The sequence below is a fragment of the Pelodiscus sinensis genome, chromosome 16, assembly GCF_049634645.1.
Source record: "Pelodiscus sinensis isolate JC-2024 chromosome 16, ASM4963464v1, whole genome shotgun sequence".
In the NCBI taxonomy this organism is placed as follows: Eukaryota; Metazoa; Chordata; order Testudines; family Trionychidae; genus Pelodiscus; species Pelodiscus sinensis.
In genome coordinates, this window is record NC_134726.1 from 29,095,992 (window position 1) to 29,108,656 (window position 12,665).

Sequence of the window (12,665 nt, forward strand, 5' to 3'; positions counted from 1 at the left end):
CAGTGTAGACGTAGCCCATATGTCTGTGTGGCACCTAGCACAATGGGGATCAATATAGTTGACACCTTTAGTCATTACAGCTAGGTGACTATTGATATAATAATATCATTAGTTATAGTTAAACCCCCAGCAGTATGATATCAGCTAATTTGGGGAGTTTTTTCTAAGCATATTTGTAAACAATAACCTTTTATAGTATAGACAAATCTAAAAAACATTTTTTTAAAAAGCAGAAAGAGTGGACACAACATAATTTCCAGAATGGCTGTGTGCAATAATCCTAGAAAGAGACAGATAAAGCAAAAAAAAAAATTGGAAGTTGACTCCTTAATTTTAGAGTGAAAATTACAAATATATCTTTTGGCTAACTGGTTAATTAACAATGTTAGCGGAATGTAGGTAAGCCCCTTCTATGGGTACATCTACACAACAGTGTTATTTTGGAATAACTGACTTTATTCCAAAATTAACAGCATGTCTACACTGCAAGCCATTAGTGTGTAGACCTGTCTGTGTCCTCTGCATCTCTTCCCACAACTCTCCGCTTACTCCCAATCTCTTCCCTCCTCCCCAAATCAAACCTGCAGAGAGCAGCTGATTCCTAAATCCATTTCATTTTACAGCCAGCTGGAGCTGCGCTCTCTGCACTGAGGGAAAATAAATGATTCCTAGTCAGTTTCATTCTCTGTGCTTGGAGAGCTGTTCTTAAAACTCCACAGGAGCTAGAGCTGAACTACTGTGTGCTGGTCATGTTGTAGCAGAAGAAGCCACACTAAAGTGCTCAATCCTCCCACCCTACATGGGCAAGAAACAAAAACACAATTTGAAATGGTTGTGTTGATTTATCACCTGCAGTGTTGGAATGATAGGTTTTTCCCAAAATCAATTTGAATGTAGGTCAAAATTAGGACCAAACTCTGACAGAGTCTCTAAAGAGACTATATGTATGTCAAATAGTTCTTTGCCCCGTGTATAAAAGTACAGGCACTCTTGTCTTTCTTCATTTCACTAGTCAATAGGAAAACCATATTAGAATAATTAGATGGTCCTCAGATGACAGCAAAGCTAGTACAATGAAACCTTTGTTATCTGGCACTCTGTTAACCAGAAAACTTTGTTAACCAGCATTGCCCCCAGCCACAATCCTGTCACATCTTCAGGTGCACAGGCCTGGCTTGGTTTACCTTGATTGGCTTAACAATTTTTTATTTAAGAAGTACTAATAATCTTTAACTCAAAATAGAAATGTGAGACCAACTGCCTCATACTACAAAACTACCAATATTAAAAACTTGAGTTTTACTATTATTGTTCATTGTTTTTTCCTAGGTTGATGGGACCCTCAGATAACCGGAATTTTTAGATAACCAGAATAGACTCATAGATTCATAGACTCCAAGGTCAGAAGGGACCATTATGATCATCTAGTCTGACCCCCTGCACAGTGCAGGCCACAAAATCTCACCCACCCCTCCTAGAATAATCCTCTCACCTATATCTCAGATATTGAAGCCTTCAAATACTTTGAAGACCCCAAGATGCAGAGAATCCTCTAGCTGTGCTCTGTACCCCATGCTACAGAGGAAGGCGAAAAACCTCCAGGGCCTCTGCCAATCTACCCTGGAGGAAAATTCCTTCCCGACCCCAAATATGGCAACCAGCTAAACCCTGAGCATGTGGGAAAGACTCACCAGCCAGACACCCAGAAAGTTCTCTATAGGAACTCCTATCATCCCTCCATTGACCTATTTCCCACTGATAATGAATGGTCAACTAGATACCAAGATCCTGTTATCTCATCAAACCATCCCCTTCATAAACCCATCTAGTTTAATCTTGAAACCAGATAGATCTTTTGCCCCCACTACTTCCCTTGGAAGGCCGTTCCAGAACTTCACTCCTCTAATGGTTAGAAACCTTCGTCTAATCTCAAGTCTAAACTTCCTACTAGCCAGCTTATATCCATTTGTTCTTGTGTCCACATTGGTATTAAACTTAAATAATTCCTCTCCCTCCCTGGTATTTATCCCTCTAATATATTTAAAAAGTGCAATCATGTCCCCCCTCAGCCTTCTTTTGGTTAAAGTAAACAAGGCAAGAATGCCCTAATCCCCGAGCATGCCATATAACACAGGTTTTACTGTAGTAAGACAGCTCAGGAACTGACTTGATGCCTAGTATCTGAATCTGAGGTTTTCAATATAGTTATTAAAGGCTTGAAAGGGAAAGTGGATAAACTGTTGATGAAGTTTACTGACAATACAAAGCTATTTAATTTAGGAAAAACTAAGATAATCAAGATGCATCTAAGTGAATTTGGGAATGAAGCAGCACCATGAAAAATAATTTTAAAAGTCCATAACTGTAATATAATTAATACTGAGCCAAATAATCAAAATGTATGTGTGCTGAGGGGTTTTAAATTTGCAATAGTGCCCAAGGAAAGAGAACTAGGTACACATATAAAAAATTCAAAAGTAAAGAAGATTGAACAATTGTGATCTTTAAGAACAAGCTGGCTAAGCTTGTTAAAGAGTAACCAAAACTCATGCTTTAGGCGGGCACACATTAATTGCTTGTGAGGATCAGTAAAGAATATCTTTCTCCCTTAAGCATACATGTTATACAGCATTCCACATTCATACAGGCATGTTATAACGATTTAGATATTGGCATAGAAAGTACACTTATTAAGTTTGCAGATGATACCAAGCTGGGAGGGGTTGCGACTGCTCTGGAGGATAGGGTCATAATTCAAAATGATCTGGACAAATTGGAGAAATGGTCTGAGGTAAACAGGATGAAGTTTAATAAAGACAAATGCAAAGTGCTCCACTTAGGAAGGAACAATCAGTTTCACACATACAGAATGGGAAGTGACTGTCTAGGAAGGAGTATGGCAGAAAGGGATCTAGTGGACCACAAGCTGAATATGAGTCAGCAGTGTGATGCTGTGGCAAAAAAAGCAAACATGATTCTGGGATACATTAACAGGTGTGTTGTGAGCAAGACACAAAAAGTCAATTCTTCCGCTCTACTCTGCGCTGGTTAGGCCTCAGTTGGAGTATTGTGTCCAGTTCTTGGTACCGCATTTCAAGAAAGATGTGGAGAAATTGGAGAGGGTCCAGGGAAGAGCAACAAGAATGATTAACGGTCTAGAGAACATGACCTATGAAGGAAGGCTGAAAGAATTGGGTTTGTTTAGTTTAGAAAAGAGAAGACTGAGGGGGGACATGACAACAGTTTTCAGGTATCTAAAAGGGCGTCATAAGGAGGAGGGAGAAAACTTGTTCATCTTGGCCTCTGAGGATAGAACAAGAAGCAATGGGCTTAAACTGCAGCAAGGGAGGTTTAGGTTGGAAATTAGAAAAAAGTTCCTAATTGTCAGGGTAGTCAAACACTGGAATAAATTGTCCAGGGAGGTTGTGGAATCTCTATCTCGGGAGATATTTAAGAGTAGGTTAGATAAATGTCTATCAGGGATGGTCTAGACAGTATTTGGTCCTTCCATGAGGGCAGGGGACTGGACTCGATGACCTCTTGAGGTCCCTTCCAGTCCTAGTATTCTATGATTCTATGATTATCTAGAGGAGAGAGAACTCTCCTCTGATGCACCAAAACACTGAGTTAATAATAGAAGCAGAACAGTGAGCTTAATGGAAAGTACTCTGATCCATTATGGCAAATATGTTCAATATTTATACTTTTTTCAAATGTAATACCAAGTGCTTGGTGAGCATCAAGTAAATTACATCAAACATAATACAAATAAATAAATTAGTCAACAGTTTTGTTTATTCCTAATTGAACAAGAAGTTAATGGCATACATCTCCTGGTGTACAGAAATGCACTGATATGGGACAATGGAAACAAGAACTCCAAGGACTGAGGGGATTTTGATGTTGACTTTAACAGGGGTCAGGATTACACCCCAAGTACACTTGGACCTCCTTGGTCTGGCATCTTCGGCATCTGATCCATCTTGGACCTCCTTGGTCTGGCATCTTTGGCATCTGATCGGTTTCAAACAAAGGAATTGTCCGGACCCAGGGAGATCAATGCCCCTTCTGGCTGACTGTTCCTGCTCTCAAGCTCCCTTCTGAGCAGCTGCCCCAGTCAGTGGGCTCCTGGCCACTGGCCTTCCTGGCACTGGCTCCCACTTCCAGCTGCGAGGTCTCTTTGGTCCAGCAACATCCATGGTCCATGGATGTTGCAGGACCAGAGAGTTCCAGACTAGAGAGGTTTAAGTGTACTTAGAATAGACAAGTGTAAACAAGTATTAAGTCCCTATCCTACATATTTATTATATGGTCCCTGTTACTGTAATATCTGAGCACCTCACGATTTTTAATGTTTTTCTTCTCACAACACAACTGTAAGTTAAAGAATGACCTTCGCCTCCTTTTACAGATGTGGAATTGAGGCACAGAAACATTTGCCCAGAGGAAGTCTGTAACAGAGCAAGAAGTTGAAACTGCGGGGTCTTTTAAGTCCCCTTAAAACATGTAAACATCTCAACTTTTGAAATTCATACCCACGTTTCTATCCTTCATTCAGACCCACTCAAACGTGTTTTGTTTTTTAAATATTAATAGATTCCAAAAGCCAACATGAGCCATTTTGATCCCATTTCACTTGCTGTGAAACACTGACCATAAAAATTCCTCAAAATAATTTCTATATACATTCGGATTCCCAGCGTCTTTCCAATCTTCCATTGATATGGGTGGATTTAAGCCAGTCCTTTAACTGCCAATTGATACTACCCCAGTCAGTTGTGTGATACAAACATCTCATGTCTTCTGCTCTGCCCCAAGAGCAGCTTTTTGACCATTTAGCATCAGTGAATAGCAACCTCGAGTCAAGCAAGCCATTGCCAGACATATAATTCATGAAAATATTATAGAAGATTCCTACTTTTTCACATCTTTTCCCCTTTAAGACAGGCACACAGTTGTTACCATTGGATACCCAAGCTAATGTCCCATCATTCCCATCATCCTACTAGGCACTTTTAAGATTCTCTCAGCAGAGTTTTCACAACAGAGGACAAAGCAGTTTCACACTCTGGCTTAGGTGTTGAGATGACATTAGCAGCATGCACAGGGTTTGCTTTGTTATAAAGGAATTGCTGTGAGGAAATTCTATGGCCTGTGTTTTACATCAAGCCATACTAGATGATCACAATGATTCCTTCTAGCCTTGGAATCTATGAATCCAAAAAAACTTCTGGCTTTCTTTAGGTCCTGATCCAAAGACCACAGAAGTTAATGAAAAGACACAAGTTAAATGGGAATTGGACTGGGACCTTAATTTGGTTTGGTCGACAGTTGATATATAACTCAGACCCGGTATTAAATAAGCCCCTACATATTTAAGTCTGAATGAACTCTATTTTGCAGAATGTCCCCTCCCCCCCGCAAAAAACAAAACAAAACACGTGTTGTACTCTTAAGAGAGCCACTCATATATTATGACTTACCTAAGTTCTGCAAACTGATTGAGTTGGAGGGTCATTTCACATTCTCTAACAAACAAAAATTAAATAACACTATTTTCAGTTTCAAAAAGTAAGAAGTGGGGTGTATTCTCTTGGGAAATGTATTGAAAACTGAATATATTATCTGACTAACTTCAGGAACTTGCAATAAGTGGGGATGATAAGTAACAAACAGCCAATGATCTCAAGCTGGAACAATAGAAATCACAATTTCACTGACCTCATTACAAAGGCTGCATTGTTTAGTGTGGAGATTAAAACTTGTAAAAAAAAAGTTTGCTGTTTTTCATTATAAAGGAATGTTACCATATGTAAGTGAATTCTGACTGTAGACAGGCACGTGGTCCATTATTAATGCAGGAGCTCTCAAACTTTTCTACAGCATAGACCAAAGTTTAACAACAAGATCATCTCACCTATCTTCTATTCATAATCACATGAACCACAGTATTCTCAGCTGTGACTATAGAACATCCTTGTGGAAACACACACATGAACTGATTACATGAAAGAGGGAAAATAAGAAGTTTTAAGTATAATTTATTGCAAATTAGCAACTGGAAAAAATAAAACAGCATGTGACCAGACAGTATTTCCATGAGCTGCCATTAAGAATTCCACAGGCCCCAGTTTGAGAATCACTGATCTATTGAAATAATTTTAGAATTAGGAGCCATTGTGACATATATCAAGCTTAGTTTCTCTATTTGAAAATGAGTATAATACCAACAACTCTATCCTCTAAATCAGTGTTTCTGAAAGCGTTCCGCGAAATCACTTTGAGAAACACATTAACTGGCCACTCCGGTTTGTTTATTTACTGGGCTGGGCCACTGCTTCCTGCGGCTCCCCTTGGTTGCACGGGATGAAATGGAGCCAATAGGCTCCATAGCCGCAGTGCCAGTAAATAAACAAACTGGGGCGGCCAGTTAATGTGTTTCTCAAAGTGATTTTGCGGCGCACTTTCAGAAACACCGCTCTAAATACTAGCAGATGAACATGGGTAATGAATACCTTTATTTTCAGCGAGAATTTTAGCAGATTATCCAAAAGCAATTTAGGATTCTACAGTGTCTTCACCCCTATAGCTTAGAGAGATATGGAAAGCAAAACTAAAATGGGCTCTTTGAAAAACTAGAATAAAATGTTAGTTTCTGTAAATATTTTTAAATATATCGTTGATTTTAAATGACTTTTCACTTAGGAGGGGCTTCCTGCATGGACAAAAACAGTTTCAAGGAATCCTTATTATAAACAGTAAATAGATTTTAAAACACAGAAAATTCAGGGCTAGGCATACAGTAATAACAAGAAGTCCGGTGGCACTTTAAAGACTAACACATTTCTTAGGGTGTTAGGGCATAAGCTTTTGTGATCTGATGCCCTAATCCTAATGAATTTGTTAGGCTTTAAAGTTCCACTGGACTCCTTGTTATTTTTGCTGAAACAGACTAACATGGCTACCTCTGTGAAACAGACAGTAATGTTGCTAAAAGTGAGTAACCTTGAGATAAAAGCCCAGATACCTTTTGTAAGAAAAGCTCCAGTTTTCCTGCATTAGGCTTGCAGGGTTGTGGTCAAAGTGTACTGCTTTGTTAATTATTATTATACCATCAAGCAGGAAGCAGACATTATTTTGAATTCACATGGTCTAAGATTTTTCACCTTCAGTTCAACAAGCTGCAGTTGGCCATCCTAGGACAAGAAGTTGACAGCGCTCACTGTGAGAGCTAGAAATATCCTCATGCAGGTGACCAGTGGCAAAGTATTTATGTCTCATAATTACAAGCTGAAATGCTCTTGGTTGGTATCCATCTTTCAGATGGTCCTGCTGCAACAAGTCCAAGGACAGTAAATAAAAATCACTTCTGCATCCACTGAGCTCTCCTTCGCTCTGTCAGTGATAAATTGAACATGGAGAGGAGATAGCTGCAGTAAGCCCTCCAAGCAACACTAAGACCTAGTCTGATAGCACTGATGTAAATCATTCCAAAGAGTTTCAGTCTGTTTGAATTACAACAAGCTGAATACAATTAAGTAAGAGTACAAATGTCAGAACAACAATAGTATCATCTTGAGGCACCTTATGAGGATTAAAGCGGATACAAGGAGCTCCTACCCACTGAAGAATGGTTGTGAACAAGCCTCACCTGTATGTGTTTGCTACCGGTGACCTGGGCATGAAGATAGAAGAACAAGGGTTGGGTTAAAGGGAATGAAGATGTATCAATTCTTTGAAGCTGTTTTCAAAATCAATAAGAAGGTTTGGGAAAGTAGACCAACGAATGCATCTTTTTCTCTGCATTATAGTCTCAGAGAGGTAGCCATGCTAGTCTGTATCTGGACGGTAACACTCAATATTTCCAGACTACCGTACCCTTTTCAGGAGGCTGATTTGGCTTGCATATCCCCAGTTTCACCTCACTTAAAATATACTTGATTGAACTAACAGGCTTAAGTTATTATTATTATTATTATTATTATTATTATTTTCCCACTCTAGAGAAAGACGATACATCCTGCCTCTCTGTGGATGCACCAAGTGTTTTCATGTGGCATCTTAACATGTTGTTTAACTCATCAATTGTTTGGATGAGGAAGACTCACAAAGAGTCTGTCCATCATCCACACTGGGGTGACATGGTGATTTCACCACAATGGTAATAGACCCCATCTCTCTGTGGGCTCCTCTGGAGCAACAGGGCGCCTGGGGTGGTCTCTCGGGGAGAGAGGCCGGGAGTACCTCTATTTCAGTGATTCTCAACCTTTTTGACTTGTGGACCACCTGGCTCAATGTAAACCTTTCCCCGGATTACCAATTGCTTATGGAAACTCACTGTTAATTACATAATTACGCCTGAGCCATTTTTCTAGTGCTGCAGCTAGGGAGAATGGTTTAATTTAAATTATTAAACAGATTAAGCATTTTAACTTTATCATATTAGTTTATCAAACTTCATTTTAAATAAAATAAAGTATTAATTTATGTCCAACATAAAAGGTTTCAATGTTTCATTTATGGCAGGGGTGGGGAAACTTTTGCGTCAGGGGCCACTGACCCACAGAAAAATCAGTTGGGGACCGCACAAGCCCTCACCCTCACCAATGTGGCCCCCAACTGAGACACCTCACTCCTCTGGTGTTCCAGTCCAAAGGGGTGAGGGGAAGGGACAGGGAGGACTGAGGTTCAGGTCTTCCCATAGGTGAGATTTACTTTTCTGGTGGATTTCATGGACACCCCCATTAGGTTCTGTGGTGGGGACAAAAACGAGGGGTTCAGTGAGTGTGACAGGGCTGCCAGTGAGTGGGATAGGGAAGGGGTGCAAGATCTGGGTGGGAGGAGGGGGACAGAAGAGCAAGAGGTTGCAAGATCTCGGTGGGAGGTAGGGTGCAGAAGCAGGCTGGGAGTAGGGTGTCTGGCCAGGGGGAGGGAGCAAGAGCAAAGGCAGGTGCACTGTGTGGCAGAGGTGGGGGGGGGGAAGAGCAACGGTGGATGCAGGAGCGGATTGGGGGCAGGTACCTGACCAGGAGAGAGGGTGTCTGGCCAAGGGGGAGGGTGCAGGAGTGGACTGGGGTTAGGGTGTCTGGCCAAGGGAGTGTGTCCAGGAGCAGACTGGGATTAGGTGTCTGGCCAGGAGGAAGGGTGCAGGAGCGGACTGGGGGTAGGGTGTCTGGCCAAGAGGGAGGATGCAGGAGCTGATTTGAGATAGGGGTTGGACCTCCCTGGTCTGGAACCCTATGGAACTGACTGGTTCTGGATGAGGGATTTTTCCAAATCAGAGGAGGTCATTTCAGGTCCTCTGCTGCTGCCCTCCATACTGGGCTTCTTGATTCACTCCTTCCCCCAAAGCCCAGCTGAGCAGCATATCAGTTCCCTGGGCCTCACCCAGCCCAGCTGAGCCACGTGCCACTTTTCCACACTCCCAAGCCTAGCGAAGCTGTGTGCCGCTTTTCTGTCCCTAAGTCTAGCTGAGCTGCACATTGCTTTTCTGCCCCCCGCAACCCAACTGAGGCTGTCTAGAATGCAGGCTTTTTGCACAAGAAGCTTTTGTCAGAAGAGAATCAGCTGCACAGCTGTTTCTAGCTGCATTTGGAGCGTGGGGACTTTCTGGGACATTTCAGTGCTGCACGGGGCACCAGGACAGGATATTAAAAATTGGAATCATCCTGGGAAATCCAGGACAGATGGTCAGTGTAGTTATAGTCTGTCATGGAAGGGAGACAGGACTCTGATCTCTTAGATATTTTTCGTCTCATATACAAGCTTACTTAGGGAATTCTTACATGAAGACCAATGGCTTTTGTGCTCTCAATGATTAGATTTTACACACATACAGAATGGGAAGTGATGTTCTTGGAAGGAGTACTGAAGAAAGGGATCCGGGGAGTCATGGTGGACCACAAGCTGAATGAGTCAACAGTGTAACACTGTTGCAAAAAACAGCAAACATGATTCTGGTGAGCAACACATGAGAAGTAATTCTTCCACTCTATTCTGTGCTGATTAGGCCTCAACAGGAGTATTGTGTCTAGTTCTGGGCACCACATTTCAAGAAAGATGTGGAGAAATTGGAAAAGATGTAGAGAAAAGCAACAAAAATGATTACAGGTCTAGAGAACATGAGCTATGAGGGAAGACTGAAAGAACTGGGCTTCTTTAATTTAGAAAAGAGCAGACTGAGGTAGGGTTGCCAGGTGTCTGGTTTTGAACTGGACAGTCCGGTATTTGAGCTTTCTGTCTGGGAAACAAATTGAGAAAATACCAGACATAGAAATGTCCGGTATTTTCTAATTAAGTAAGTTTTATTATTATCATGAGTATCAGTACGTAGTTGTGTACTGCCTGGCTGGTGTAGACGCTCACGCTGCATGAGTGCGTCTACCAGCTAGGTAGTACGCAACTACACAGTAGAGAGGAGGGTGGGGGCAGGGTGGGATGGATTCCCCAGGGCCGCACTCACCTGGGCGCCCCGCTGAGACTGTGTGCGGGACGGGCAGTGTCCCAGGATCTGTGTGTGCCCGGGCCAGCCCTGCTCCCCGCCTGCCGGTTCCACCCTGGCCAGCCCCTCTCCCCCCGATCTCCTCCCAGCCAGCCCTGCTTCCCGCCAGCCAGTTGCCCCCCAGCCAGCCGGTTGCCCCCCAGCCAGACCTGCTCTCCCCAACCTTCTCCTGGGCAGCACTGCTTCTCGCCGTCCGGTTCCTTCCCCCAATCTCCCCCAGCTAGCCCCGCTCCTCCCAACCCACCCCCCCCCGGCCAGCTCTGCTCCCCCCAACCCCTTCCTGGCCAGCCCTGCTTCCCGCCAGCCAGTTCCCCCCCCCCATTCCGTTCTGAGATCACGTGTGTCCAATATTTTTTTGAAACTCATCTGGTAACCCTAGGCTGAGAGGGGACACGGTGGCAGTTTTCAAGCATCTAAAAAGGTGTTATAAGGAGGATAGAGCAAAATTGTTCTCCTTGGTCTCTGATGATGGGACAAGAAGCAACAGGCTTAAATTGCAGCAAGGGAGGTTTAGGTTGGACATTAGAAAAAAGTTCTTAACTATCAGGGTAGTTAAACACTGCAATACATTGCCTTGGGAGACTGTGGAATCTCCATCACTGGAGATATTTAAGAGCAGGTTAGACAGACATCAATCAGAGATGATCTAGATAGTGCTTGGTCCTGCCATGAGGGCAGGGGACTTTGATGATCTCCCAAAGTCCCTTCCAGTTCTAGCATTCTATGATTCTATTATTTTAGAGGCCTCATCCCCTCTCCATTTTTTCTTAACGGGTACTTCTCCCACCATCACCAAAACAAATGAACAGATTTGGAGTTTGGATAATGAAGACTATTATCATGCTGTGAAGCTCACCGTAGCTCGGTCTATCAAATATTGCATATGTCTGTACAGATTTCACTGCACATATGTATTTATTGAAATGTAGGTTTGGACTGTGATTAATACTAGGTCAGCTTATGAACCTCCTGAGCAGTGATGGGTGTGTGGGCTGCATGAGTGGTCCTCTTTCACCTCAGTGGGCTGCAAGTCAATGCTGTGTGCAATCAGCACACCCCTCATTTCATGTGCCCTTGCTTTATGTGCATGTCACTTAAGTACCACTGGTAAGAAAAAAAAACTATGCAGACGGAAAGCAGCGGAATATGGCAACACAAAATGTCTTATAGGACACAGATAGAACTCCAATGTTGCCCACCATGGCTCTTGAGGGTGGGGCCTAAAGTATAGTCAGTATAACAAGCAGCATTTCTGCAACCCTACTCCATTCATCTTGGGAAATGTTCAGCTGCCTCCTTCTAGTTATGCAAAGTCCAAATTGAATTTGCCTTTGCCCTCCACAAACAATATGTCCTATGTCAAACCAGGACCTTTTCATGTACTGAGCCAAATTATTCTCCTGGGATCTGGACCAGGACACTGTAGGATTCCACTCACCAAGCTTCCTCTGCATTTTTCTGTTGAGATAGAAAACTAACCCACCAATCACCATCCACAGGCTAGCATGCCTAAACCTCACAGATCACCTTGTGCCTCCATATTAGCTCTGCGTCCCAAGTCCCTACTTCCTCCAATGAAGCCATTCTGCCATCCACCAAGGCTTTCCCTTTCAGTTCCCTAGAATGCAGGAAAAGTGGAGGGCTGAAGTAATACATGGCCACAGAGCTGTCCACTTTTAACTGCAGTTATCATGATCTTTTAGCTTTCTGGCACTTGTTGATTTTCCCTCGTCATACAGTGCCATCTAGGCTCTCCCTATATTCCAAGAGAATCACCACCAAGTCTTTCTTTTCAGCAAATAAAAAGAGGTACCCATAGCCCAGTACCATCTCCTTCACATCCATAAATAGCTTACACATCCAGGAATGATGAGGATGAAGATAGATTAACCACAAATCTTAGAAACTCTGGGATTCTTATTTCTGTCTGCTTACTAGCAGATTGCAGTCTCCTGCTAAGTATATTGTTCTGTGCATTTCCACATTGCCTGGTCTTAAAGCAGAGAGCTCCAAGGTGCTGGCAAATCCAGTCCCAGGTTAGTCTTAATTCACCTATAATAGAAGCATCGGAGATTACTGAGATGTCAGTCCACTTCAATCAGCATCAAGAACCAAGATAGACTGTACATGTCATCCTTCTCTACCTCTAGTAAGTGCTTCATTC